General features: G+C 46.5%; 1 protein-coding gene across 1 annotated transcript in view; it reads left to right on the top strand.

The window, feature by feature from the left end:
- The window catches only part of afap1 (actin filament associated protein 1), a 405,203-nt gene that overhangs the window by 278,258 nt on the left and 103,686 nt on the right, over nucleotides 1–23,259 (top strand). The window lies entirely within an intron of this gene.

Raw genomic sequence — 23,259 nt, 5'->3', positions numbered from 1 at the left:
AGTGGGATGAGTGGGCTGTCTCAGCGCAGATTGTTTAACAATTAGGACAGACAGCTGACATCACGAGTGCTGATCAGCAGCAGGACAGACAATCACTCTCATATCAGTTGCCTTGTTTTACAGGTGTAAACACGATGATCCCGCTTTTTCTCATTTGACTGTCTGCTCGACAGTCTGCGCCTTTTTTCAGGGTATTAAGTTGAGAAAGTGTGTGGAGACCCATTATGCCAAGCCTCTTTTCCAGTCACATAACTTGCTGATATCATGGGCAATGGTGGTATCCTTGCAGCAAAATTCTGATTGCATGGTAATGCCACGAAAGTGACATTTGAATGCCTTGAGTCATTTTGCTCACTAATAATTGCCGAGAGTCATGTCTACATTTTCATATGAAATAAGTGCCACAGGTCCTGAAACCAGTTGCGAGTTGAGGGGGGTAGGTAGGTTGTATTCTCAATGTTGAAAAGAAGTGTATTTTGGAGTGGCAGTGATCTTGGAAAGTTCTGGTTGTCATTTTGTCCCTTCAGTGTATGGGGACAGGGGTTTCTGAGGAGTGCTTCAGAGATCCAATTCTCACCTGATGCTATTCCCCTTGCACTGTGGGTGTACACGTTGGGGCATTATTATCTTTACATTTCCTGGAGGATGAGGAGGAGAATGAGCACGAAATGTTGGATGGCTGGGAAGTCGGGAAACATTGCAGGAGAGCTCCGACCCACAATTATCCTGTCAATCAAATTTCCCAGCATTAGTATAATTATTTGGATGTTACAGGCTGGTTGAATGACATGCAATTACATATTTCACCATTTTACTTATTGCATGTTCTTTTGTATTTTCTAAAATCGTTCCATTGCCTCACTGAAATTATCTTTTTTATTATCGGCTCCCTGCTTTTCTTTATAACCAGTTTATAGGTTGTTCAGCCCTTTACTACCTCTCTTGTTTTCTCCTTTCTTTTTTCCCCAATGCTCCTGAAATGCTTGAATATCTTTCAGTTTTCAGTTCTGAATGTGACTTCTGTCCAAACTTTTAACCTGCCTTTTCCCTTGAGAAATGCTAACTGACCTGCTCTGTATTTCTAGTATTTACTGTTTTTCTTTCCAATATTTGCAGTTTTTTTTTACTTATACTTTAGATTAAAACATCTGACTAATATTCTACCAAGCTTTATATTTTTATAGAAGCATAATTTAAAAACATGTCATCTCTAGCACTGTACTTTTTTCTCAATGAAAGAATGTTGGGGGTGGCCAAAATTCCACTTACCTGAATTTTTTCTGATGTGGAAAAACCCTCACCAAAAACATTCCCAATCCATAGCCTATGCCACCACAACATAAATCACACAAAAAAATGAAACTATAAACACACTTACCTGAGATGGACATTACTTACCCCACTGCAGTCGGTATAGGTTGGACTGCCCGTTTTTTCAGGTGGTCCCAGCGGGGTGCGCTGCAGGGCGCATGGGTTGGACAGAAGTCCAAAAGTGAGCTGGTGCTGCAACCAGGGTCATTGCACACTGGCTCAACTCTTCCGGGCCCCCGCAAAACCGGCCCCGAAAACCCCCGCGGGACACTGGAAGCTGACCACCCACCCAGAAGAGCTCACCGCTGCCATTGCTGCCCTTCCGGGGCAAAAACAGAGGCAAATATCACCAGAAAATCCAGCCCCTAGTCTCTCCACTGAACTGATCCCTCATCCCGGGTACCATTCTCGTAAATCTCCTCTGCACCCTCTCCAAGGCCTTGACATCCGTTCCTCAGGAGGAAGATCTAATTAATTGGGTCATGTTACAGTTCCTATGTGTTCCAGGGCCCTGTGGACATGTCACTATGAAGTCCAGAGCTGATGCTAAGAGGACAAAGTTATCTGAACAATGGCATTTTTCCTATGGTGGCTGTTACCTAAAATTGGGGTTGTGGTCACAAGTACCACAAGCGGATGATACCATCCCAGTTATCCTGGCCAGAAAGGGGCTGTCTGAGTTGCATCCTTCCTTCTGCTTCCTCCTCTTCTATGTCTTCCTTTTCCCTCTGCGAGCGGATTCCGTAAATCTGAAATAAAAGCAGGAAATGCTGGAAATACTCACCAGGTCAGGCAGCATCTCGACCTGAGATGCAAATTCTGTTTCTCCTGCCACGGATGCTGCCTGACCTGCTGAATATTTGCAACATTTTCTGTCTTCTCAGAGCCTTCCTTTACCATCCGAGGACTTGCATGTGTCCAGCAACACTCCCTGCACCCTTAAAAACGAAGCCACTACTTCAGTAAAGTATCAAAAATCCAGTCCCAAAGCTTAAATGCAAACTTACCTGAAGGATGTGTGTGTCCCTTTTAAGAAGTGCTGATAGTGTCTTTCAGTCTGCTGCATGCTCGTTTTTCAGAGCAACCTTGGGACCCACCCCTCAGCTCAGCCCAAAGGTTCAATTTCGCAGAGCATGGTGTTAAGTTGGCGTTGCACTCTGACTGTCGTCACGCTCTCCAGATTTACATGTCCAGGGCTAGCGAAGCTAATGGCAGCGCTATGGCCCTCACCAAAAAGTCGGCCACCGAGTCCCGGGCTAGAGAAGGACGTTAGAGTGGCAGCTGGCATTTTGTCCAGGATCCCGGCTCAACCGGGTGGCGTTAAGTTGCCCAATTTTTCCCCCTCTTTATTAAATAAACTTCTAACTTTCCCCTTCATTCGTTAATAATAATCCTGATTCTCTGGCCCCTTGTTACTGATTCTGTCATCTTTTCAGCTGGGGTTGGAAGGTTTAGGAAAAACTTACTGCCTCCCATTTCAATTGTGTGTTAACTAAGATGAGTAAAGTTATGTAGCTATCTGACTGATACCATCTCACAAGTACTCACCAAAACAAGAGGGTCCATTGGAAACACTACATGGCTTGCACAGTATACAATAAATTATCAGCCATAACTGAGCTTGTCTTTCTCCATTTACCACATTAGTAATGGTCTCATTTTGTAAATTCACTGTTGCCCAACAACTAATCAAAAATGCACATAGGAACATAGGAATTGTGAGATGAATAAAGACGAAGGTCCTTCTAGTTCATCTTCTACCATCCTGGTGTTGTTAACTAATCATGACAATCAGTCCTTGTCAATTAGTCTACAACAGACACAGACATGAGGCAGGGAAACATCCAGTGATCGGATAGCTTTGGGAACTAGGTCCAAAGTTAACCTATTCCTCCAAGCATGCTACACTTAGCATATATCATGCCTCAAATTCATCATCAACATAGGCAGTCCCTCAGAATCGAGGAAGACTTGCTTCCACTCTTAAAATGAGTCCTTAGGTGGCTTAACAGTCTAATATGAGAACCACAGTCCCTGTCACAGGTGGGACAAATAGTCGTTGAGGGAGAGGATGGGTGGGACAAGTTTGCCACTCTCCTGCACTTGATTTCTGCATGCTCTCGGCGATCAGACTCGAGGTGCTCAGCGCCCTCCCGGATGCACTTCCTCCACTTAGGGCGGTCTTTGGCCAGGGACTCCCAGGTGTCAGTGGGGATGTTGCCCTTTTTCATGGAAGTTTTGAGGGTGTCCCTGTAACATTTCCTCTGCCCATCTTTGGCTCGTTTGCCGTGAAGGAATTCCGAGTAGGGCGCTTGTTTTGGGATTCTCTTGTCTGGCATGTGAACAATGTGGCCTGCCCAACAGAGTTGATCAAGTGTGGTCATTGCTTCAGTGCTGGGGATGTTGTCCTGGACAAGGACACTAACATTGGTGCATCTGTCCTCCCAGGAGATTTGTAGGATCTTGCGAAGGCATCATTGGTGGTATTTCTCCAGTGACGTGAGGTGTCTGCTGTACATGGTCCATGTCTCTGAGCCATACAGGAGGGCGGGTACTACTACAGCCCTGTAAATCATCAACTTGGTGGCAGTTTTGAGGGCCTGATCTTCAAACACTCTTTTCCTCAGGCGGCCGAAGGCTGCACTGGCGCACTGGAGGTGGTGTTGAATCTCGTCGTCAATGTCTGCTCTTGTTGATAAGAGGCTCCCGAGGTATGGGAAATGGTCCACGTTATCCAGTGCCACAATATGGATCTTGATGATTGGGGGGCAGTGCTGTGCGGCGAGGAGAGGCTAGTGGAGGACCTTTGTCTTACAGATGTTTAGTGTAAGGCCCATGCTTTCGTACACCTTAGTAAATACGTCGACTATGTCCTGGAGCTTAGCCTCTGTATGTGCGCAGACGCAAGCGTCGTCCGCGTACTGTAGCTCGACGACAGAGGTTGGAGTGGTCTTGGACCAGGTCTGGAGATGGTGAAGGTTGAACAGGTTCCCACTGGTTCTGTAGTTTCCTTCCACTCCAGCAGGGAGCTTGTTTGTGAGGTGGAACATGACAGCGAGGAAGATTGAGAAAAGGGTTGGGGGTGATGAGGCAGCTCTGTTTGACCCCGGTCCGGATATGGATTGGGTCTGTAATGGATCCATTGGTAAGGATCACGGCCTGCATGTCATTGTGGAGCAGGCAGAGGATGGTGATGAACATTTGGGGCATCCAAAATGGAGGAGGAAGCTCCATAGACCCTCGTGGTTGACAGTGTCAAAGGCCTTTGTAAGGTCGAAGAAGGCCACGTATAAGGGCTGACGCTGTTCCCTATATTTTTCATGCAGCTGTCGTGCTGCAAAAATCATGTCCATTGTGTCCCGTAGGAGACAAAATCCGCACTGTGATACCGGGAGGAGATCCTCAGCCACAGGGAGAAGACAGTTGAGGAGGACTCTAGCGACGACATGACATTGCTACACTTACCATATGTCATGTCTCAAATTACTTATCTATTATATCCCAAGGTATTACTTTCTGAAAGAAAGCTATCTACTTTGCATTTGAATGAGTCAATAATATCTGCTTTCACCATCTCCTTAGGAAACCTCCCGCCACCCCCATGATAGGCAGGAGAGAGTCGGGGAAGGAGTGGGGGGGGAAATAAAAAATCACAAAACTCAACCTCAACCTGCCGAAATGGCGGTAGATTGTGAATTGTATTTGTGTCTCATCTTGGAGAGGCAGGATACTTTGTTGTTATATATGTAAACCTGTATATACCTTGTGTTGCCACCAGAGGGTTCATCCCCTGGAGTCCCAAGGGATCCCACAATCACTTGGGAGCACTGGTACTTAAGGAGGCCTCACAGGCTGGAGAGGCACTCTGGAGACCTGCAATAAAAGACAACGGTCACACTTTACTTTGAGTTCACAGTATCTAGTTAGACCCTTTATTCATACATAACAACTGGGACGAGATACATATGACGAACCCAACGATGCAGAGAACAGTGGGCATCCTGGAGAAATTTTCAGAGGGAGATGATTGAGAAATCTTCATGGAGCGACTCGACCAATACTTCGTGGCCAACGAACTGGAAGGAGAAGCGAACGCTGACAAACGAAGGGCGATTCTCCTCACTGTCTGCAGGGCACCAACGTATGGCCTCATGAAAAACCTGCTTGCTCCAGCGAAACCCACAGAGAAATCATACGATGATTTGTGCACACTGGTCCGTGAGCATCTAAACCCGAAGGAAAGCATTCTGATGGAGAGGTACCGGTTCTACACCTACAAAAGGTCGGAAGGCCAGGAAGTGGTGAGCTATGTCGCTGAGCTGAGACGCCTTGGAGGACATTGCGAAATTTGAAGGACATTTGGAGCACATGCTCAGGGACTTCTTTATACTTGGCATTGGCCATGAAGTGATACTTCGCAAACTGTTGACTGTAGAGACCCCAACCTTGAGTAAGGCCATAGCGATAGCCCAGGCGTTCATTGCCACCAGTGACAATACTAAGCAAATCTCTCAGCACGAGTGCTGCTACAAGCACTGTGAACAAAGTGATGTTGTTTTCAAATCGCAATGTTCAGGACAGGCCCCACATGCCTGCAGCTGTACGTTCGCAGATGTCTGAGTCCACCATCAAGGATGATGAATGCAAGGCTGTTAACATCTTGTTGGCGCTGTGGGGGTGATCATCGTTTCCATTCATGCCGCTTCAAAGGGTTTGTTTGCAAGGGCTGTGCAACAATGGAACACTCCCAACATATGTGCAGGCGAGCTGCAAACTCTGCTAATCCTGCAAACCACCATGTCACAGAGGAGGACAGATACACGGCGGATCATGACGAACCAGAGCCTCAGACCGAGGTGGCAGAGGTATATGAGGTGCACACATTTACCACAAAGTGTCCCCCGATAATGCTGAAGGTTGAATTAAATGGATTCCCTGTGTCAATGGAACTGGACACGGGCGCGAGCCAGTCCATTATGGGCAAAAAGACTTTTGATAAATTGTGGTGCAGCAAGGCCTCAAGGCCAGTCCTGACTCCCATTCGTACGAAATGAGAACTTACACAAAGGAACTGATACCCGTAATCGGCAGTGCTACTGTAAAGGTCTCCTACGATGGAGCGGTGCACAAGCTACCACTCTGGGTGGTACCGGGCGATGGTCTCATGCTGCTCGGCAGGAGCTGGCTGGGAAAGATACGCTGGAACTGGGATGACGTCCGAGCGCTCTCGTCCGCTGACGACACTTCGTGCCCCCAGGTCTTAAACAAGTTCCCCTCGCTGTTCGAACCAGGCATCGGGAAGTTCCAAGGAGCAAAAATGCAGATCCACCTCATTCCAGGGGCGCAACCCATCCATCACAAGGTGAGAGCAGTACTGTACATGATGAGAGAGAGGGTGGAGATCGAGCTGGACCGGCTGCAACGAGAGGGCATCATTTCGCCGATTGAATTCAACGAGCCAGATCAGCCATGATCTTGTTGAGTGGCGGAGCAGGCTCGAGGGGCTAGATGGCCTACTCCTGTTCCTAATTCTTATGAGTGGGCCAATCCGATTGTTCTAGTCCTCAAGGGAGACGGCACCATCAGAATCTGTGGTGATTACAAAGTAACTATCAATCGTTTCTCCGTGCAGGATAAATACCCCCTACCAAAGGCTGACGACCTTTTTGCGACACTGGCGGGAGGAAGGACATTCATGAAATTGGATTTGACCTCAGCCTACAATGACGCAGGAGCTGGAGGAATCATCGAAGCGCCTCACCTGCATCAACACGCACAAAGGTCTCTTCATTTACAACAGATGCCCGTTTGGAATTCGATCAGCCGCGGCGATATTCCAGAGAAGCATGGAAAGCTTACTGAAGTCGATCCCGCGCACGGTGGTCTTCCAGGACGACATCTTGATTACAGGTCGGGACACAGACGAGCATCTGCAGAACCTGGAGGAGGTTCTTGGTCGACTCAACTGCGTGGGGCTCAGGTTAAAACGCTCAAAGTGCTTTTTCCTGGCGCCTGAAATAGAGTTCCTGGGGAAAAGAATCGCGGCGGACGGCATCAGACACACCGATTCAAAGACGGTGGCAATCGAGAATGCACCGAGGCCACAGAACGTGACGGAGCTGCGGTCGTTTCTAGGACTCCTGAACTACTTTGGTAACTTCTTACCGGGTCTCAGCACACTGTGAGAACCCCTGCACGCCTTATTGCATAAAGGAGACGAATGGTATGGGGTAAAAGCCAAGAAAATGCCTTTGTAAAAGCTAGAAAATTGTTATGCTCAAATAAATTGCTTGTGTTGTATAATCCATCTAAGCGTTTGGTACTAGCATGCGATGCGTCGTCGTACGGGGTCGGGTGTGTATTGCAACAAGCTATTGAATCTGAGAAATTGCAAAAGTTTCCTTATGCATCTAGAAGTCTATCTACATAGAAACATAGAAAATAAGTGCAGGAGTAGGCCATTCGGCCCTTCGAGCCTGCACAACAATTTAATAAGATCATGGCTGATCATTCACCTCAGTACCCCTTTCCTGCTTTCTCTCCATACCCCTTGATCCCTTTGGCCATAAGGGCCATATCTAACTCCCTCTTGAATATATCCAATGAACTGGCATCAACAACTCTTTGCGGTAGGGAATTCCACAGGTTAACAACTCTCTGAGTGAAGAAGTATCTCATCTTCCTAAATGGCTTACCCCTTATCCTTAGACTGTGTCCCCTGGTTCTGGGGACATTCTTCCAGCATCTAACCTGTCCAGTCCCGTCAGAATTTTATACGTTTCTATGAGATCCCCTCTCATCCTTCTAAACTCCAGTGAATACAAGCCCAGTCAATCCAGTCTCTCCTAATATGTCAGTCCTGCCATCCCGGGAATCAGTCTGGTGAAGCTTCGCTGCACTCCCTCAATAGCAAGAACGTCCCTCCTCAGATTAGGAGAGCAAAACTGAACATAATATTCCAGGTGTACAACTGCAGTAAGACCTCCGTGCTCCTATACTCAAATCCCCTAGCTATGAAGGCCAACATACATTTGCCTTCTTCACCGCCTGCTGTACCTGCATGCCAACTTTCAATGACTGATGTACCATGACACCCAGGTCTCGTTGCACTTCCCCTTTTCCTAATCTGCCGCCATTCAGATAATATTCTGCCTTCATGTTTTTGCCACCAAAGTGGATAACCTCACATTTATCCACATTATACTGCCTGCCATACATATTTGCCCACTCACCTAACCTGCCCAAGTCACCCTATAGCATCTTAGCACCCTCCTCACAGCTCACACCGTGGCCAGCTTATGTCATCTGCAAACTTGGAGATATTACATTCAATTCCTTCATCTAAATCATTGCTGTATATTGTAAATAGCTGGGGTCCCAGCACTGAGCCCTGTGGCACCCCACTAGTCACTGCCTGCCATTCTGAAAAGGACCCGTTTATCCCGACTCTCTGCTTCCTGTCTGCCAACCAGTTCTCTATCCACGTCAATACATTACCCCCAATACCATGTGCTTTAATTTTGCACACTGATCTCTTGTGTGGGACCTTGTCCAAAGTCTTTTGAAAGTCCAAATACACCACATCCACTGGTTCTCCCTTGTCCACTCTCGAGTTACATCCTCAAAAAATTCCAGAAGATTCATCAAGCATAAACCCTTTCATAAATCCAGGCTGACTTGGACCGATCCTGTCACTGCTTTCCAAATGCGCTGCTATTTCAGCTTTAATAATTGATTCCAACATTTTGCCCACTACTGATGTCAGGCTAACCGGTCTATAATTACCCGTTTTCTTTCTCCCTCCTTTTTTAAAAAGTGGTGTTACATTATCTACCCTCCAGTCCATAGGAACTGATCCAGAGTTGATAGACTGTTGGAAAATGATCACCAATGCATCCACTATTTCTAGGGCCACTTCCTTAAGTACTCTGGGATGCAGACTATCAGGCCCTGGGGATTTATTGGCCTTCAAGCCCATCAATTTCCCGAACACAATTTCCCACCAGTAAGGATTTCCTTCAGTTCCTCCTTCTCTCTAGACCCTCGGTCCCCTAGTATTTCCGGAAGGTTATTTGTGTCTTCCTTTGTGAAGACAGAACCAAAGTATTTGTTCAACTGGTCTGCCATTTTTTTGTTCCCCATTATAAATTCACCTGAATCTGACTGCAAGGGACCTACGTTTGTCTTCACTAATCTTTTTCTCTTCACATATCTATAGAAGCTTTTGCAGTCAGTTTTTATGTTCCCAGCAAGCTTCCTCTCATACTCTATTTCCTCCCTCCTAATTAAACCCTTTGTCCTCCTCTGCTGAATTCTACATTTCTCCCAGTCCTCAGGTTTTCTGCTTTTTCTGGCCAATTTATAGGACTCTTCCTTGGATTTAACACTATCCTTAATTTCCCTTGTTAGCCACGGTTGAGCCACCTTCCCAGTTTTATTTTTACTCCAGACAGGGATGTACAATTGTTGAAGTTCATCCATGTGATCTTTAAATGTTTGCCATTGCCTATCCACCATTAACCCTTCAAGTATCATTCGCCAGTCTAAAGCTGAGAGACTCTACAGCATGATTGAAAAAGAAGCGTTAGCGTGTGTTTATAGGGTAATGAAAATGCATCAATATCTATTTGGGCTCAAATTTGAATTGGAAACTGACCATAAGCCACTGATATCCCTTTTTTCTGAAAGTAAGGGGATAAATACCAATGCATCGGCCCATATCCAGAGATGGGCGCTCACGTTGTCCGCATACAACTACACCATCCGCCACAGGCCAGGCACACAAAACTGTGCCGATGCTCTCAGTGAGCTGCCATTGCCCACCACGGGGATGGAAATGGCACAACCCACATATTTAGTCATGGTAATGGAAGCATTCGAGAGTGAGCAATCGCCCATCACAGCCCGACAGATTAGAACCTGGACGAACCAGGACCCCTTAATGTCCCTAGTAAAAAATTGTGTGCTTCACGGGAGCTGGTCCAGTGTCCCAGTGGAAATGCAGGAAAATGTAAAGCCGTACCAGCGGCACAAAGATGAAATGTCTATACCGGCAGACTGCCTTCTGTGGGCTAATCGGGTAGTGGTCCCCAAGAAGGGCAGGGACACTTTCATCAGTGATCTCCACAGTACTTACCCAGGCATTGTCATGATGAAAGCGATAGCCAGATCCCACATGTGGTGGCCCGATATCGATGCGAACTTAGAGTCCTGCGTGCACAAATGTAACATGCTCGCAGTTAAGCAATGCACCCAGGGAGGCGGCACTAAGTTTATGGTCTTGGCCCTCCAAACCGTGGTCCAGGGTTCATGTCGACTATGCAGGCCCATTTTTGGGTTAAATGTTCCTAGTGGTCGTAGATGCATACTCCAAATGGATTGAATGTGAGATAATGTCATCAAGCACGTCCGCTGCCACCACTGAAAGCCTGCGGGCCATGTTTGCCACGCACAGCCTGCCTGATGTCCTTGTGAACTACAACAGGCCATGTTTCACCAATGCCAAATTCAAAGAGTTCATGACCCGCAATGGGATCAAACATGTTACATCTGCCCCATTCAAACCAGCATCCAATGGGCAGGCAGATAAAATAGTACAAACCATCAAGCAGAGCTTGAAGAGGGTAACTGAAGGCTCACTGCAGACTCGCCTATCCCGAGTCCTGCTTAGCTACCGCACGAGACCCCACTCACTCACTGGGATTCCACCCGCTGAACTGCTCATGAAAAGGGCACTTAAAACAAGGCTCTCGTTAGTCCATCCTGATCTACATGAACAGGTCGAGAGCAGGTGGCTTCAACAAAGTATATACCATGATAGCTCAAATGTGTCACGCGAAATTGAAATCAATGATCCTGTATTTGTGTTGAACTATGGACAAGGTCCCAAGTGGCTTCCCGGCACTGTTGTGGCCAAAAGAGGGGAGTAGGGTGTTTCCGGTCAAACTTTCAAATGGACTCATCCACTGGAAACACTTGGAACAAATCAAACTCAGATTCACGGACTATCCAGAGCAACCCACATTGGACCCTACCTTCTTTGACCCCCCCAACATACACACAAGTGCCAACCAACACCACGGTTGATCACGAAGCAGAACCCATCACCCACAGGGCCCAACACACCAGGCAGCCCAACAAGGCCAGCTGCACAGCAGCCCAGCGAGAGCCCAACAAACGATTCACGAAAACCACCTTTTGCACCGAGACGATCAACCAGGGAAAGAAAGACCCCAGATCAACTCAGCTTGTAAATCGTTACACTGTTGACTTGGGGGGTGCAGGGGTGGGTGTTGTTATATATGTAAACCTGTATATACCTTGTGTTGCCACCAGAGGGCTCATCCCCTGGAGTCCCAAGGGATCCCACAATCCCTTGGGAGCACTGGTACTTAAGGAGGCCTCACAGGCTGGAGAGGCACTCTGGAGACCTGCAATAAAAGACTACGGTCACACTTTAGTTTGAGCTCAAAATATCTAGTCAGACTCTCTATTTCTACATAACAATTATAATATTTAAATCAGGCCCCCACGGTGCAGTCAGGAGCCTGATTTAAATTTAAAAGTTGCTGACCGGGCTCCCAGGGCTCAGGAAACCTAGCAGCTAAATGGAGACGGGAGCAGCTGGCTGCAGAAGGTAAGTACTCCTTGTGAGCCAGGAGCAGCAGGTCTGCTCCCTCCGGCCATTGAAGCAAACGTTTTGCCAATCGCGGCCGCTCCTCACTGGCCCAATTGGCTGATGCTCCCCTGTCCCCCAATCTGCGATCCCAAACCTACTGCCCTGCGATCTGCTGACAACCCCCCACCTTCAATCTGCCCTCCCAATTACGGGGCCAACCCAAACGGCTGCGACCTCCTGCTGCTGGCTTTCCTGCCTGGCAACTGGTCAGCCTGTCAATCTGACCGGCTGCCAGGTGGGAAACGAATAAAGAAATGATAATGAGGTCCTGCCGTTAAACTTGGCTGGACCTCCGCATCCTTGGGATATCCATGTTTCCCCCGCTATTGTGCTGCCTCGTTCCCTCCCTGCAGCCCGTAAATATCGGGACCAATGTTCTGGATAAGGTGAAACCACTTCTCATGGTCTATGTTATTGAGTCCCTTTAGAATTCCCAAAACAATAATCACTTCACGTCTCAACCTTCTCTTTTCCAGTGAGAACATGCCAAATTTGCATAAGTGCTTCCCATAGTCCCTGCAACCCGCAATCACTCTGGTTCCTCTCTTCGGTATACTTCAATTGCTGCAATATCCTTTTTGTACTGTGGCAACCAGAACTATACACCGTATTTTAAGTGCAGTTGCATCAATGTTTTATAAAGTGACAGGATTACATCGCTATTTTGGCTCAATATTGACCTTTTAATACATCCCAACATCTGATTTACTTTACTCACTGCTACCGAGCACTTGCGATAGCTTCAATTTATTGCTAATAAACCCCCGATCTCTTTTATTTTCCATGCATGTTATTTTCATTCCATTTTAGTAATAGTCCCTTCCTGGATTTTTTATCCCCATGTGAAGCACTTACATTTCCCTACATTTAGCTTTCTATCATCTGCAAATTTAACCATTGTGCTTGTGTCTCCTAACTCCAGATCATTTCTAAGAACATAATAACATAAGCACTAGAAGCAGGAGTAGGCCATTTGGCCCCTCGATTCAGTAAGATCATGGCTGATCTGATCATGGACTCAGCTCCACTTCCCTGCCTGCTCCCCATAACTCTTTGCTCCCTTATCGCTCAAAAATCTGCCTATCTCCACCTTAAATATATTCAATGACCCAGCCTCCATAGCTCTCTGGGACAGGGAATTCCATAGATTTCCAACCGTCTGAGAAAAGAAATTTCTCCTCATCTCCATTTTAAATGGGCGGCCCTTATTCTAAGATTATGTCCCCTAGTTTTAGTTCCCCTATGAATTTATGAAGATGTTGAATAAGTGAGGTCCCAAAACAGACCCCTTTGGGACCCCACTGTTAACATTCCCCCAGGTGATGACAGTCCCTGTACCACCACCCGATGGGTTCTATTGGTCAATCCATTATATATCATTGTCAAATATTTCCACTCATTCCTGCTTTCTTTATCCTCAATATCTGCCTTTCCAGAGGAATTGTATCAAAGGCCTTTTTGAAATTCGAAGTACACCACCATATATAGTATGGAGAACATAAGCAAATACAGTGATATAAAGAAATTCATGGGCTGATTCCAGCTCCTAGAGTGGAGCAGCAATAATTAGGAGAACTTTGCGGGAAATCACAGGCGTACGGACATGGATGAAAAATTCTTGTGCTGTGTAACCATGATTTCAGATAATGTGGTCTCTGTAAACACTTTGGGGAATATGGGAGAACAGTCATCTCATTATTGCATTCTTTGTATGAGGGAATATGTGCTTCAATCTTTGTATTTTGTGGTTACGCCCTGTGGAAATCATGTACTATATCTCATCCTCTGACTATGTGTCTTGACTGCCATGCTCCCTTCTGGTAGCGGTGCTTCTGCTGGAAGGTGGCTTATCCAGTTGTAGCGCAGGAACCAGTAACATGAAGGTGGAGCATCAGTCCAAATAATATCTTAGTCACCCTGGAAGGAAGAAATATAGTATAGATGCATTATATTGGTGTTAAAGTTGCTGGTGAGGGTTCCAGTGTCTTTTTCTCTGGATTCTATATAGGCCACAGGTGGTGGTCATCTCTATATGGTTACCACTGATCTGTCTAAGGGCAGAACTGTGTACATCCATGAGATGAACAAAGCGCTCTGTTACAGTGGGTAGTATTCTTTCTCCAACAATATCTAGGCCTACAAGTAAGTCTTTCTGGATAGTGCATTATGTAAGTCAGAGATGGAGGTCTCTGGTCTGCCTAATCTCTCTCCATCATAGTATGCATGATGGCCATCATTGTTTATATGGTGTTAATGTTTCTCTATCCTTAGTTTAAAGATGGGACTTATGATTGCTTTACTCTAACACTCCCTCTGAGTCTACAAAATTTGCAACCCCTTATTAGACTCTTCAAATCAGCTACCGCTAGTGGATTCTGTGGTAGCTGCACCTATTCTGGCTGCTGTCACCCACTCTAGACTTTCCAAGCTAAATAGTTCAATGATGGCTTCTTTAGCCAGTGGGAACGGTTCCACTGCCGTGCTCTTGCATACTGGCAGATAAAAGCTAGATTTTGCTTCATTTTCTTCTTGACATCATGGAATCTTATTCATGGCCTCCTACCACTTCCTATAGGCAGTAGACATGGTCTGTGAGTCAGCCGTTGATTTCCTCCCAGGCTTGCTTTCTTGTATGTGGACTCCGGAGGATGTGTCGGCCAGAGCCACTTATCGCTGTTTTACTGGCCTGTGCCTCACATTGTTTATATGGTGTTAATGTTTCTCTATCCTTAGTTTAAAGATGGGACTTATGATTGCTTTACTCTAACACTCCCTCTGAGTCTACAAAATTTGCAACCCCTTATTAGACTCTTCAAATCAGCTACCGCTAGTGGATTCTGTGGTAGCTGCACCTATTCTGGCTGCTGTCACCCACTCTAGACTTTCCAAGCTAAATAGTTCAATGATGGCTTCTTTAGCCAGTGGGAACGGTTCCACTGCCGTGCTCTTGCATACTGGCAGATAAAAGCTAGATTTTGCTTCATTTTCTTCTTGGCCTGTGCCTCACATTAAATATATCACTGTATCAATGTAAAATGACTTCTGATCGACTTTTGGATCTGGCTGTAGAATTTCTGGTCAGTGCTATGAGTATTGTCAAAAGTTAGTTTTTTATATGGCCAACTGGTTCATTTCCTGCTGCCAATGTGCTTAGCAGTGATAATTGTTGCTCTCCTGTGATCCTGTCAAGTTCGTTCACTAAATCTGACAGAAGCTGGGCCATATGGGGATGCTGAGAGGAAACTTCTTAGTTCTCCCCAGTTCATAAGTTCTCCGACAATTAGGTCGGTTAGATGCCCAAAATTCGTAGAGTTTGATTTTTAGATGCATTATACTGAGATCCATTGTAAATGAGACATTGATCCAAGGGCATAACTGACTGGTAAAAATGTATGAAAAAGAAATTCTGGCGAGCTTACTTGCTGATTTCACTGGGCATTAGTCCACAGCACAGAACTACACTGACCACAGACCACTTAACAAGAAAAATATAGATTTAAACTACAGAAATGTAGCTTTATTGGCCGATTGGAGTCTTATAAAGTTAATTGCTATTTATTCTACCATGTCATTTCAGAAGGATAGATCGAAAATCTATAGTTTATGGAGCTTTGATTTTTATTATTAAATATAAATGTGCTTAGATATGCTGGATTTAGATTAAAATGTGTAATTAAATTGAATATTGCACACTGGCAGAAGCAACAACAACTTGTATTTATATAGTGCCTTTAACTAATAAGAAGTCCCAAGATAGTTCACAAGAGTGTTACAAAAAAAGCAAAATTTGATGCCAAGCCTTAGAGGTAGATGTTAGGGCAGATAACCAAAAGCTTGGTTAAAGAGGTAGGGTTTAAGGAGCACCTCAAAGGAGGAAAGAAGTGGAGAGGCAGAGAGATTTAGGGAGGGAATTCCAGAGCTTAGGACCTAGGCAGCTGAAGGCACGACCACCAATAGTGGGGAATTTAAAATCGGGGATGTTCAAAAGGCCAGAATACTGTCAGACTGCTTATCCGACATCCAGCACTGGATGAGTACAAATTTCCTCCAATTAATTATCGGGAAGACAGAAGCCATTATCTCCAGTTCATGGAGGGATTTGAAAACAGGGATGAGAATTTTGAAATCGAGGGGTTGCTTAACTGAGAGCCAATGTAGGTCAACAAGCATAGGGGTGAGCGGGACTTGGTGCGATACAGCACATGGCTGGCAGAGTTTTGGATGGCCTCAAGTTTATAGGGAGGCCGGCCAAGAGTGCATTGGAATTATCAAGTCTAGAGGTGATAAAGGCATGGATGAGGGATTTAGCAGCAGATAAGTTGAAGGTAAAGGCGGAAGTGGGCGATATTATTCTTATTTATGTAAACTTGTATTTACTCTGTACAGCCACCAGAGGGCTCATCCCCTGGAGTCTCAAGGGATCCTATAATCCCTTGGGAGCACAGGTTTTTAAGGAGGCTTCACAGGTTGGAAAGGCACTCTGGAGACCTGCAATAAAAGACCAAAGTCACACTTTAGTTTGAGCTCACAGTGTTCAGTCTGACTCTTTCTCCATACACAACAATTACGATGGGCAGTCTTAATGCTAGAATGGATATAAGGTATAGAGACTCAATTCGTGATCAAATATAACACCAAAGTTATGAACAGGCTTGGTCAGCCTTAGATAGGAGAGAGATTGAATCAGTGGAAAGGGAATGGATTTTATGACATGAACTGGAGACAATGGCGTCTGTCTTCCCGATAATAAATTGGAAGAAATTTTTACTCATCCAGTGCTGGATGTCAGATAAGTAGTCTGACAGTATAGAGATGGTGGAGGGTTTGAGAGAGGTGGAAGAGAGGTAGAGCTGGGTAGCATCAGCTTGCATGTGAAAACTCATATTGTGTTACGGGATAATGTCACTGAGGGGGAGCATGTAGATGAGAAATAGGAGGGGGCCAAGGATACCAGAGGTGACAGTGCAAGATTGGGAAGAGAAGCCATTGCAGATGATTCTGTGGTTACGGTTGGAAAGATCGGAATGAAACCGGATGAGTGCAGTCCCATCCAGCTTGACGACACTGGGGAGGTGTTGGAGCAGAATATTGTGGTCAACCATTTCAAAAGCTGCAGACAGGTCCAGAAGGATAAGTAGGGATAGATTACCTTTGTCGCAGACAATTAGGATGTCATTTGTGACCTTGGTAAGAGCGGTTTCAGTACTGTGGCATGGGCCTGATTGAAGAGATTCAAACAAGGAGTTCTGGGAAAGATGGACACAGATTTGGGAGGTGACAACAGGTTCAAGAACTTTAGAGAGGAAAGGAGTTATGCTAAACTTGATTATTGAACCTTGGTTAGACCACACTTGGAGTACAATTCTGATCTCCATATTATAAAAAGGTTATTGAGGCACTGGAGAGGGTGGAAAAAACATTACAAGGATGATACCAGAACCAGAGGTTATACCTATGAGGAAAGGATGAATCACCGGGTCTCTTTTCTCTTGAAAAAAGAAGGCTGAGGGGTAACTAAATAGAGGTCTTTAAAATTATGAAAGGTTATGATAGAGTAGATACGGCAAGAATGTTTCTACTTGTGGGAAGAGCAAAACTAGAAGCCATCAATCTAAGATAGTCAACAAGAAGTCAAATAGGGAATTCAGAAGAAATCTCTTTACACAGTGAGTGGTGAGAATGTGGAACTCGCTACCACAGGGAGGGGTTGAGGGGAATAGTATGGATGCATTTAAGGGGAGACTAGACAAGCATATGAGGGAGAAGGGAATAGAGGGTTAGATGAGGACGTAGAAACATAGAAAATAGGTGCAGGAGTAGGCCATTCGGCCCTTCGAGCCTGCACCGCCATTCAATGAGTTCATGACTGAACATGCAACTTCAGTACCCCATTCCTGCTTTCTCGCCATACCCCTTGATCCCCCTAGTAGTAAGGACTACATCTAATTCCTTTTTGAATATATTTAGTGAATTGGCCTCAACAACTTTCTGTGGTAGAGAATTCCACAGGTTCACCACTCTCTGGGTGAAGAAGTTTCTCCTCATCTCAGTCCTAAATGGCTTACCCCTTATCCTTAGACTGTGACCCCTGGTTCTGGACTTCTCCAACATTGGGAACATTCTTCCTGCATCTAACCTGTCTAACCCCGTCAGAATTTTAAACGTTTCTATGAGATCCCCTCTTATTCTTCTGAACTCCAGTGAATACAAGCCCAGTTGATCCAGTCTTTCTTGATAGGTCAGTCCCGCCATCCCGGGAATCAGTCTGGTGAACCTTCGCTGCACTCCCTCAATAGCAAGAATGTCCTTCCTCAAGTTAGGAGACCAAAACTGTACACAATACTCCAGGTGTGGCCTCACCAAGGCCCTGTACAACTGTAGCAACACCTCCCTGCCCCTGTTCTCAAATCCCCTCGCTATGAAGGCCAACATGCCATTTGCCTTCTTAACCACCTGCTGTACCTGCATGCCAACCTTCAATGACTGATGTACCATGACACCGAGGTCTCGTTGCACCTTCCCTTTTCCTAATCTGTCACCATTCAGATAATAGTCTGTCTCTCTGTTTTCACCACCAAAGTGGATAACCTCACATTTATCCACATTATACTTCATCTGCCATGCATTTGCCCACTTACCTAACCTATCCAAGTCACTCTGCAGCCTCATAGAATCCTCCTTGCAGCTCACACTGCCACCCAACTTAGTGTCATCAGCAAATTTGGAGATACTACATTTAATCCCCTCGTCTAAATCATTAATGTACAATGTAAACAGCTGGGGCCCCAGCACAGAACCTTGCGGTACCCCACTAGTCACTGCCTGCCATTCTGAAAAGTACCCATTTACTCCTACTCTTTGCTTCCTGCCTGCCAACCAATTCTCAATCCACGTCACCACACTACCCCCAATCCCATGTGTTTTAACTTTGCACATTAATCTCTTGTGTGGGACCTTGTCGAAAGCCTTCTGAAAGTCCAAATACACCACATCAACTGGTTCTCCCTTGTCCACTCTACAGGAAACATCCTCAAAAAATTCCAGACGATTTGTCAAGCATGATTTCCCTTTCACAAATCCATGCTGACTTGGACCTATCATGTCACCTCTTTCCAAATGCGCTGCTATGACATCCTTAATAATTGATTCCATCATTTTACCCACTACTGAGGTCAGGCTGACCGGTCTATAATTCCCTGTTTTCTCTCTCCCTCCTTTTTTAAAAAGTGGGGTTACATTGGCTACCCTCCACTCCATAGGAACTGATCCAGAGTCCATGGAATGTTGGAAAATGACTGTCAATGCATCCGCTATTTCCAAGGCCACCTCCTTAAGTACTCTGGGATGCAGACCATCAGGCCCTGGGGATTTATCGACCTTCAATCCCATCAATTTCCCCAACACAATTTCCCGACTAATAAGGATTTCCCTCAGTTCCTCCTTCTTACTAAACCCTCTGACCCCTTTTATATCCGGAAGGTTGTTTGTGTCCTCCTTAGAGAATATCGAACCAAAGTACTTGTTCAATTGGTCTGTTATTTCTTTGTTCCCAGTTATGACTTCCCCTGATTCTGACTGCAGGGGACCTACGTTTGTCTTTACTAACCTTTTTCTCTTTACATATCTATAGAAGCTTTTGCAGTCCATCTTAATATTCCCTGCAAGCTTCCTCTCGTACTCTATTTTCCCTGCCCTAAAAATCAAACCCTTTGTCCTCCTCTGCTGAGTTCTAAATTTCTCCCAGTCCCCGGATTCGCTGCTATTTCTGGCCAATTTGTATGCCACTTCCTTGGCTTTAATACTATCCCTGATTTCCCTTGATAGCCACAGTTGAGCCACCTTCCCTTTTTTATTTTTACACCAGACAGGGATGTCCAATTGTTGTAGTTCATCCATGCGGTCTCTAAATGTCTGCCATTGCCCATCCATTGTCAACCCCTTAAGTATCATTCGGCAATCTATCCTAGCCAATTCACGCCTCATACCTTCAAAGTTACCCTTCTTTAAGGTGGGCAATGGCGGCCGACTGCGCGTATTGGCGCCATTTTCATTTCCAGGTCCGTGGCAAATAGTGCCTTCGGGTGCCTGCAGTGTGGGATAGACCTGGGGCAGGGTATCAGGATCAGTGCCTTCATCTCCTTAATTCGCTCGCTTACTACTTTTGGGGGCACTCTATTCCCGACATCTCGTAACAACATTTTGTTCTTTACATTTTTAATCGGTTCGTTGCATTGATTGCGATGCATACAATGTCTCTAAGTTCAGTTGGTTGCAGGTCTCCTTTACGAGAACCCTTCTGGCTTTACCCCAAATCACATCGTTTGTTAGACACCACGTGTTGGGCCTTCAGCGTTGCACCTCGTGGTCTGGCCGCGGCCATCTGTTTTTCCAGCCATGCTGCACCTCGCTGCAGCAGGGACGCCATCTTGCCTCTGTCCTCGAGGTCGAATGCCTTGATCCTTCCCTCCCGCGATTCTGCAACAAAAGCTGGAAGAGTGCCTGTGAATTCGATCTTCCTCCCCAGGAGTCCTGCCACTGGAGCCGGGAAGGTACTTTTAGGTCGTTCTGGTCGAATCATTGCCACGCAGTCATGATGGACGGTCTATGCCTCAGGTGCTGCGCTGGTCTGTTCTCTGGTGCCTGGCGCAAGCAAAGGTGAGGTTTTGCTCTGCCTCTGAGCATGGGGGCCATCGATTGCTGGAGTGAAGAGGTCTTCCCATTTCCACTGGATCTTCCCCATCCACCTTCTTCCGAGTAGCATTGGACTATCACCTGCAACAATCCACAGAGGTAACTTGTTCACCAAGCCATTATGGATTACACTTACATCCACACTACCAAGGACTGGGATCAGCTCCTTGGTGTAGGTTCGCAACTTTTCCTGTACTGGAACCAGCTCGGGTTGTTTTTCGTTCCATAGCCTCTCAAAGGCATCCTGACTCATCACTGACTGGCTTGCTCCCGTGTCCACTTCAGTGAAGATTGGAACGCCGTTTATCTCGACTTCCATTTTCACTAGAGGACAATGGGTTGCTGTGGATGATGGGTTCTGCTTCGTGATCAACCGTGGTGCCGGTTGCCACTGGTGTGTATGTTGGGGGATCAAAAAAGATAGGGTTGCTCAGGATAGTCCATGAATCTGAGTTTGATTTGGTCCAAGTGTTTCCGATGAATGAGTCCATTTGAAAGTTTGACGCGAAACACCCTGCTTCCCTCTTTGGCCACGACAGTGTCGGGAAGCCACTTGGGACCTCGTCCATAATTTAATACAAATACAGGATCAGTGATTTCAACCTCGCGTGAAACATTTGCACTTTGTTGAAGCCGCCTGCTCTTTACCTGTTCATGTAGATCAGGGTGAACTAACGAGAGCCTTGTCTTAAGTGCTCTTTTCATGAACAGTTCAGCAGGTGGGATCCCAGTGAAGGAGTGGAGTCTTGTGCGGTAGCTAAGCAGGACTCGGGATAGGCGAGTCTGCAGTGAGCCTTCAGTTACCCTCTTCAAGCCTTGCTTGATGGTTTGCACTGCTCTCTCTGCCTGACCATTGGACACTGGTTTAAACATGGACCGCAGGCTTTCAGTAGTGGCAGCAGACGTGCTAGCTGACATTATCTCACATTCAATCCACTTGGAGTATGCGTCTACAATGACGAGGAACATTTTACCCAAGAACGGGCCTGCATAATCGACGTGTACCCTAGACCACGGTTTGGAGGGCCAAGACCAGGACGGATTGGAGGAGCCTCGATTGGAGCATAAACGCCGGCATGGACTGTGTGGACCAATTGGCCTGTTTCTGTGCTGTATATTGTATGTAATTCTATAGCTTAACCTTTCAAATCTAATCTGGTTCTGAATTTTAAAATACAGATAGCCTTTTCACTGCTGGTGCTAAAATCACAACCATTCTGCATCTGGACAGGCAATACATCCCACACTGTGAAGTGCCCCCTTCATCTCCTGAATATACATTTCCTGATTTAATTAACATAGAATGGTTGTGTCAGAAATATTGAATGGATACAACGAAAATCATCTTATCAATAATATAGCCATTTCAGCTAACTGACACTTGGGGAACGAAATTGGGTTAGTCCCATTTAGGGGTGATAACCGAGTAAGGGCGGGACTTCCTGCACCCGGCGCGGAAGTACCACCTAGCTGCGAAATTCAGGTTGCCACGCCTAACAGGAAGTGGAGCGCAATGTCGCTGCTCCACTTCCCTTTGGGGCAGTGTCTGAGGCGCTACGCGGGCAGGATCGGCAGCGCTACGTGACTTCTCCGCGTAGTACTGAAACGTTTCAACACCCCTCCTCTCCGTTAAAGAATAGGGCTGCTGTGAACTCGACAGGCCCTTTGATGGTCTTCACTGGGTCACCAGGGCACCCAAACGGAGTGCTGGGCTGCACGATGGCGGCCCGGACCACACGACAGCAGACCCGAACGGGCCGACCGGTGAGTCGACCGAACAAAGAAAATGGTGCTGTGCAGCACAGCTCCCCTTTAACTCCTGCCCCAGGGACGGAGGTCGGCCCGGTTCGCAACCCGTGAGGCTGGTGCGGGCATTGCTCCCAGTGGCCTCACGGGCCACTCGGCAACCTCTGCGGTGGGGCGGAAAGGGGTCGCTGCACATGGCACTTACATCATCGCTGCGGGCGCTACCAGCAGGGGCGTAGGGACGTACCACTACTATGTTCACGCCCCCCGCCCCCCGCCCCACGGAGGCGCTAATGGGAGGCGTAGAACAGGGCAATTTTGGCCCACTGGGGTCCTATTGTTCCAAGCTACAGTAACTCACATCAGTAAACAGTAATGTTGCGATCATATTGAGGAATAAACTCTTATAACCACCCCCCCACCCCACAAGAGAAACCTTGTATGACACAGATTTAATCTCTTGTTTGTGGTACTAGTAATACAAAAATAATATGGGGGTGAAATTTCGTAGCATCCCGGATGTGGTAACATCCGGGAGGTGAGACATTGTGTGGCGGGGGCGGATATCCTGCCATACTCACAAAATTCAGGTTACCGCCCCCGAAATAACACGTTCCATTTCTTTTCTGGGGCGGTAGTGGGGCAGACGGGTCGGGAGTGGGACGCAGAGCTAAGCACTGGGCCGCACAGCACAGCCACGTGGGAGGGGCCACGTGGGAGGGCCTCTTCCCTTCACTAAAGGGACGGACCCAAGTCTCAAACTCTGTAGTGAAGAAACCGACTTCCCTGGGCAACCGGGGCGTGAGGGTGCGATGCCAATAGCCCAACACTCG

This window comes from Pristiophorus japonicus, chromosome 2 (genome assembly GCF_044704955.1).
Source record: "Pristiophorus japonicus isolate sPriJap1 chromosome 2, sPriJap1.hap1, whole genome shotgun sequence".
NCBI classification, from domain to species: Eukaryota; Metazoa; Chordata; class Chondrichthyes; family Pristiophoridae; genus Pristiophorus; species Pristiophorus japonicus.
The sequence above is the reverse complement of the archived record's forward strand: the minus strand, read 5'-3'. Positions and strand labels throughout refer to the sequence as shown.